This window comes from Pleurodeles waltl, chromosome 6 (genome assembly GCF_031143425.1).
Source record: "Pleurodeles waltl isolate 20211129_DDA chromosome 6, aPleWal1.hap1.20221129, whole genome shotgun sequence".
Lineage (NCBI taxonomy): Eukaryota > Metazoa > Chordata > Amphibia > Caudata > Salamandridae > Pleurodeles > Pleurodeles waltl.
Genome location: NC_090445.1, coordinates 581,748,758 through 581,756,297, shown reverse-complemented (window position 1 = coordinate 581,756,297; position 7,540 = coordinate 581,748,758). Strand labels below are relative to the sequence as shown.

Sequence of the window (7,540 nt, the reverse complement as noted above, 5' to 3'; positions counted from 1 at the left end):
AAAAACGGATGCAAATTTGACATGGGTAGCTTATGTGGAGAAAAAGTTCTGAGGGCCTAAGCGCGAATTGCCCTAAATAACCAAAAAAAGGCTCGGCACAGAAGGGGAAAAGGCCTGGCAGCGAAGGGGTTAGTAAATATATTGACAAGGAAACGAAGAACCGATCGACTTTATTAACCCTATATTGGTGTCATCCCAAGCCTGGACGCCAGGAATGTGGATAACATCAGTGGCTCACTCTGATCACCCATGGACATACCCTACGCTGCCTCACCTCCCTTTCCTCCCATGTTTCTCTCCCCTCAGCTGCAGTATAACTCGCCCAGCCAGCCCGAGGATTTTACACTCCTACAGACCTAGACCTCCAGCCACGCCGAACTCGCCCTAAAAGAGGACGGCTCGAACAAATGCAAGTTCGGCACCAGCCAATCAGCTTTTCTGAATTTTGTGTGTCGGATCAGGATTGGTAGAGGGATTCCCGATGTCCCAATCTTATGTCACTTAATACGTTAGGTGTACCTCCTACTCTCATTCGACTCCCAGACTATGTTCTGCCCTGTGATTGGTTGTTTCGCGATCCGGAAGTGCCCACTTTTAAGGACAAATGACATCCGTTAAAAGATCATCAGCGGACGTGGGTCTGAATTCACGGATGGTCCGTGTAAGTATTGAACAGTCGATCACATTATACTCACAGAGCTCTCGGATGTGAAATTGAGTCCACGTTTTAGACTGGCAAATAGGTTACAGGTCTTAATGGTTATCCGGTACGTTCTCGTTCTCGGTCCGAAATGGGTCCCATTCGAGCTCTCAAACTTTTTGATTATAGTGGTCAGGGTATCCAATTCCTTATTGATGTTTGAATATATTTTGAAATGTTGATGGGCGAAGTATGTTGTAAGGTAACTGAGGGCAGTGAGCGATTTAGGGTCAGGAAGGCATATATGCACCTTCAGATGTAGGTAGAGGGTCATTGATTTTGATGGACCATTAGGAGGAGGGGATGGAGTAGCTATTATATGGGATGGCATGAGAGATGCACTTATCCTGGGATTGTTGCAGCATAAAAAGATGGGGTATTGATTGGGTTTTAGGAGAATGACAAACGCTAACGAGGAACACCGATGGTAGGTAATGGCACCTAGGAATGTTGTTCGAGGGGTAATGAAGGAGTAGGCAACTGGTCATTGAGTAACTACTAGGGGATCGCGAGGGGGTAAGTGGAGGAACCACATGGGACTTTTCAGGATCGAGTAAGCAGTATGGAGCCCTTTCGGTAATACCTGATTCAAGTATGCAATCCTAGACCTAAAGCACTAACGCGTTAACAGTATATAAGAACCAAATATGTGGTGAAGATTTGAACAATTGTATATTTCCAGTCTTTTGCAGTTGAGGGTGGACTGATTTGAGAAATTACACTGTCGTTGGCTAAAGAAAGAGAGGAACGAGGTGGCTCCTAATATAATGATACGGCATACATGTGGTGGGGACAGTTGAATTGAGTGAGCCTTCGAGAGTACCTTGTAGCTTGCAGCTTGAAAGAAGGTAACAACACTTGGTTTATGAACTCGTGGGGCGCTGTAACTGGCAGTCATGGAAAAAACGAAAGTAACGCGATAATGCCGTGCAGAAATGATGATGGAGTATGGCGGATAAGTTTCCGCATCACCCTGTACTGAGGTCGATTGAGTGATTGACCACAGAGCTGGGTGAGATGTGCTGAAAACCCTTTGCAAGTCCGCTTGAGGTATACGATGTCGATCGACTCCTAACACCCCACATAGTATACAACGTTGCGTTCTTCTCAAGCTATACAAAGACCAATGTGTACAAGACAGCCGGCTTGGGAGAGGCAGAGAGAACTGGGGGAGGAAATTGGTGTAAAGTGAGTGGGAGACGCCACCTACTGCAGAAGAGCCTTTAGTGGTTGCTAAGGAATGTGCTAACGACCACATATGGATGCAAGGAGTGAAGCGGAAGGATGGGACCCCCTCCAGTGTCATACCGTCGCAAGAGTTATTTAAATGGGTTGTTTAGTTTTCTGCGAAAACTGCTTTCAGGAGGAACGGCATGTTATCATTCAGTATATAACCATCCACATTAGTGCAGTAGTATCTGGCGTCAGAAGTAATTTTACTTCGTTTTCTTACGCCTTGATGAAAAGTTATATAACGGGAGGGTCTTTTCTATGTCCACTCGAGAAAGATTATAGGATACCCTCAACAGCCTAAAGTGTTCACCTACATTCTTCTTGGTTAGTTATCCTAAGACAGCAGAAATACTCTAGATAAAAAGAATGCCTACATGCATTTGATTTTTCTTATTGTTTTCTGTGTTAACGCTGATGTAGCTGCCTTTAACTAGATGAGGGTGTCTGTATGTGGGTTTGGATTGAGGCTATGGGACATCTTACATACATGTGCTTTAATTTTGTTTTTGTTATGTGGGAGTATATGTGATTGCTAAAGTTTAATGAAACAAAGGATGTTTGGAGGACGAGTCTCGGGGCGTTCCGGAGGCTTGGCCCCAATTACTGGGAGTGTGTTTTTTTCTTCTCTTGCAGTTGTTTCCACCTTTAATTTTGAGGTCGGGTGGGCAATTCATGTTGAGACTTGTTTGGTCTTATTTCTATGAAAAATTGGTGTATGATCATTTGAAATTTCTGCATGATATTTATGATTTTTATAAATGAACCTCGTTTTAGTAGGACTGGCTTTAGGCAGGACCTTTGATTTTGCTAAAGTTACATAAACGCTAGCCATCTCCATGTATGTTAATGTCATGTACATCTTAATTCTGATTACCAAATTATGGGACAGTGTTAGCATTCTGCTCCTTCACATAGAGCGTAAGTGGTTTCGTTCTGTGATGTGTATTACAATGATGATATATGCCATTTGAGACCCAAAAAATTGTTTTGTTGTTAGTCATTTTGTTTAGGTCGCTCGTACAAGCGCTTTGACCTGTTGTAAGTATTGTGGGCTTTTAACCACACCCACCTCACGCTCATCACTTTCACTTGTTTGTGGGCTTGCCTTTCAAAAATCCCTTGATGTCATTGGTAATTGCTTTATGCTTGTCCCGCCTTGGGGTGGTTTTGTTACCACCTTGCAGACTGACCCTGTTACATGGATAATTGCAAGATTGCCGATACACTTCAGCAAGGGTGAACTATTTTTTTTTGTCTCTCCCCTTCGTGCTACATCGCAGCCGTGGCCCTTACAGCACAAACATCGCCATCTACGCAAACCCCTCCATTACTGGTATTGGAGCGCTGGTCACACTGTTACCTAATCAGTCATTTCAGAGAATTAGCATGGGAGATTTAAATTAGGATGCTAAATGACAACATTTTCATTTTTGGCTGAAGATAGGAAGAATGTAAATGGACGTGTTTTAGTTATATGCAGGGCCACTGGAATTATGTGGCTGGAAAATACCAAATTATGAGTCAGGGTTGACCAATTTATGTGGAAAGACAAGTCCAGTTATCAGTTTAAAACGCCGATAGCTCTAACTCAAGCAAATGGTAGACCCATTAGATTGCAGATGCATGTTTTATATCGGCAAAGGCCTCTTAGCTCTCCCAGCAATTAAATTCTACAAAACCACAACCAAACAAGCATTGGCAAAGCCTAAAGGCTGACAACGAGCACCAGACCTATTGGCTTTGCCAGTGCTTGACTTTTATGTTGGAGTCTAACTTTGCTACATGATTGCTTATGAGGATGATAGAGAGACTTATGCAACTTATTTCCAATGCAGCATTGCAAGGCTCATGCAATTTCATATCAGATTACTAGTGCAGGATTACGTTTACCATTTGCTGTTTTCATTTAATTGTTTTAAGAGATTCTTCTAAGTTCCTGTTAATTCTATTCATTGTTTGCTGCAGTTCCTATGCCCATATTCTCTCTGATACTTCAGTCTGATCCTTTTTATAAGTCTTCTTTCTCTCAAGTGAAAAAGTCTCCTTGGTTGACACCATCACCCCTTGTTCCACTTCTTTCAACACTTTTCCTTATTTATATAAGTCTTAGTAAAGAGCTGACACTGGGCCCACCGAGCCTCATGGGCTTTACAAATATGCAGAATGCTGTATAAACCTTTTCTTAGAATTCATTCTCATTGGCTTTGTGTTGTCAACTTCTGAGGCTGAGCGTCGTTGTGTCTCTGGCATTTACTCTGTTGATTCTTGTAGGCCTTGCATTATGATGTATATCCACTGTCTGAATTAACTGCACCTTTACTTCACATTGCTCCAGTCTTGTCATTGTCCCACTCAGCCTTATTGCAGTTTTATTTCTTGTATGCTCCGTCTAATCTGACTTCTTGGCATAGCTATGGAATGTGTCTTGGAATTTATGGTTGGCTTTTGGCTGCACCTAAAATAATCCTGATGTAATTGGGCTGATCTTTAACATGTGTTTCCCATTTAGAGCCTAAAGTCTCCTCTCTTTCCTCAGATGAAGTAGTATAGAATATATGTTCAACATACAGAAATCCTTGTTTCGCCCCAGCCTGCGATGTTGAATGTTGGATTTGATGCATGTCTGTTATTTTGAAGACTCGCCAGAGACGGCGCGTGCACTGTTGCTTGCAAGACATTTTGTTAGCTTACTGTGGGCTTAAATCCTGCCCTTGGCTTACCATTGATTGGCTTCATCGTCATTTGCTTGCTTCTCTTTGGTCAGCGCACACCAACTGCACTTTCTCTTAATGCGTTTGTCTCTCCACTAAAGCATGGTTCAAATACTTGTGACCTTCACTGCTTTGCGCCTTCAGGGCTTCTTTTTAGATTCAGGCCTGCGTGAGTCATGCAATAGTGCATGCACTCTCGCTTGTGAGGCGCTGTTGTTTACAAAAAGCGCCGGAGCCTGCCCATTGCTTATCATTTGTTGCCTTCAGTGTCACTTCTTCTTTTCTGCCTCCTAATTAGACAGCGCAGGCCAGGTATCACCTCCTATTTCTTCTCTCTAGTGCATAGTACAAGCACGGATTGATGGTGTTTCTCCACTGCTCACATTGTGAATCAGTTACTTTTTTGCCAGTTTTGCTTCTTTCCTCTCGCACCACCTCTCTGTGTTGCTGCCCCCAAACCATCCCCTCCATTCTTGCTTGCGCATACACGCACCTCTGTGTTCCTTGTTACCATTTGCTTGAGGAGAAAAAACTCTGACGCGCACAACACTGGCTGCATCATGGTTTTTTTGTGTTTTTTAAATGTGTTCTTCTCATAATTTTAAGCTACTTTCCGGGGTAATACTGCAAGGGAGAATGTGTTTTTCCAGCATTTCCTGAACATGAACCTGAACCTGAAATAAACTTGACCGACTACCAGGGGGCATGTTTATTAACATAAAAAAGAGACAGAGAGAAAATACTCATATTAAAAGAGGCGTACCTTTTTTATTACCTTCTGTTACTTAGTTTTTTTTTTTTTTTACACATCCCCTCCATATGTTTGTGCAGTATATAGTAAAAAAATAAAACAGTGGACTTTGGCCCGCAAAACATTTTAACCTGATGGTGCAAGTAGAAGGTTGTAAAAGGAGGGCGTTACAGGGGGAGGACGTACAGAAGAAAATGCCACAACATCATAGCACTAGGACCCAGAGAGGTGGGGAGCCAAGGCAGCAGGTACTGTACTTGTGATCTGTCTTCTGTCACAGACAGTTGTGTGCAGCTTTCACCGAGTGTCTGTTTGGGGATGTGCACTTACATCTGGGGCTGGGTTTGCTCGTCTAAAAACTAGGGGTGGGTGATAATTCTGCTCTGCCGGCGGAGTTTGTGAAGTTTAGCCCACTTTGTGCAGAGTTCCCCAAAACTCTGCGGAACGAAGTAGAGTTTTTCCTCTTGCTCGCCAACTGTAGGTTGGGGAGCGATAAAAATCAAATAGACCACCTCCCAGTGACATGTCTCAACGTGGGCGGTCACAATCAAAAAGAAGCAGCACCCTCTTGTGCTGTGCATTGTGCGGTTCGTACTGATTTCACAGAGCGGGACAAGCTCCTGGTGTTAAAAATCGGCGTGAGCAGCACAACTCACCACACTCTGCCGCTTATAGAACTCTGCGTAGCGCTGCAGAGTTTTTTCTGCACTTCGCGGAGTTCCGTTTAGCAGAACTCTGCTCAGGCCTAGTAAAAACGTAATTGACAGTACCTAGAGGGGGGGTAGTGATGTTTCGAAAAGCGGCTGAGCTGAGGAACTTCATCGAAATGTGTTGAAGCAGGTGCTGCTTTTTGTATGGGAGTCACTGTCACACTGTGCCTGTGTGGACGACAGTGTGCACCTGTGCAAGAGCATTAAGTCCACCAGGACCCTAAGGCGCACCCTTCACATGCCTCGACAGCCTCTTCCCTCTTACAGGGAACTTTCTAAATTTATTTTTGTGGATTATGCCCAATTTGATAATATTTTCAGTAGATTTAATGTAGATTATGCTACTTTTACTCGTCTCAAGTTCTCCCTGGCCAGAGAGAGGACCCCCTCACACACACACACCGCATTGCGTTCCGATCATCGTTTCAAGTGAATGCTTTGGTACAGAGCGGTACAAAGCATAATATTCGCAGGTTGTTGGCTGTGCTGTGTATGAACAGGATTTGGTCTCATCTGGTACTTTGGGTAGAGGGGACGCAGCCTCCTAGAGAGGCATGAACAGGGGGAACCAGATAACTACAAGACAGAGTGGCTGCAGTGACTGCGAGTGGACTGCGGGACGGTCTGTGTTTGTGCACTTTTCTTCAGATTAGGCCCATTCGTTCTCATGGTGGGGTTTAATGGGGCACTATCCATTACTGCCCCCACTCCAGCAAGTCACAGACAGCACCATGTTTGCAGCTTACTCCTGTTCAGCTTCACTCCCTGCTTCAGATTCTCAGTGAAACTATGGTAAAGTACTTTACAATATGTACATATTTTAGGGCATTTTCATGGATAAAAGACACATGGAAAGCCAAAAGCTCTTGCACAGGCGATAGCTATTCGCTTTGCCAATGCTTGTTTTTGTTGTTGAAACGGTGCATTAGAGCGCATGTAATTGCAGGGTCTCGCCCACATGTACTTCTCTGCCCTCCGTCACCCTTTTACCTGCTCCATGTAGTTGTGTGCTCACCTTCTCTGTAGTTGCTTGCCCGCTGCCGCCCTCTGTGGTGTTGCTTGCCCGCTCCCACTCTCCTTCCATTGTCCGTATTGCCCTTCTCCCTCGCGCATAGCAAAAAAGAGCTATGACACAACCAGTGCTTTTTTTAATAACAAAAAAAACAAAAAACATCGGCAGTCCTTGATTCTTCTGTTGTTTATTGCTTGCCCCCCATCCACCAGGTGTGACAATAGTGCTATTGATGCAGACATTGCTGACTGCGTCATAGTGCTTTTTTCCCAAATTTCACTAAGCTGTTGTGCAGCATAGCTGGAACCGTGGACAAAACCAATAACTCGCTTAGATGTCAACCTATTGGCTTTGCCAGTGCTTGTTTTTTCAAACTAAGAAAATCAAGTGAGAGCCTACGCCTTTTGCTTAATTTTGCAATAA

At 43.9% G+C, this 7,540-nt stretch overlaps 1 protein-coding gene across 13 annotated transcripts in view; it reads left to right on the top strand.

The window, feature by feature from the left end:
• The first annotated feature begins 545 nt into the window (after positions 1-545).
• The window catches only part of PPARD (peroxisome proliferator activated receptor delta), an 81,054-nt gene continuing 74,059 nt past the window's right edge, over positions 546-7,540 (top strand). For 7 of the 13 annotated variants that reach the window (XM_069238801.1, XM_069238798.1, XM_069238800.1 and 4 more), the window contains exon 1: positions 605-661. The gene's annotated coding sequence lies outside the window, so the exon portion shown is untranslated. Of the gene's footprint in view, positions 662-1,382; positions 1,549-7,540 lie in introns of all 13 variants that reach the window. The other 6 variants (XM_069238799.1, XM_069238788.1, XM_069238794.1 and 3 more) reach the window with 5 other exon arrangements.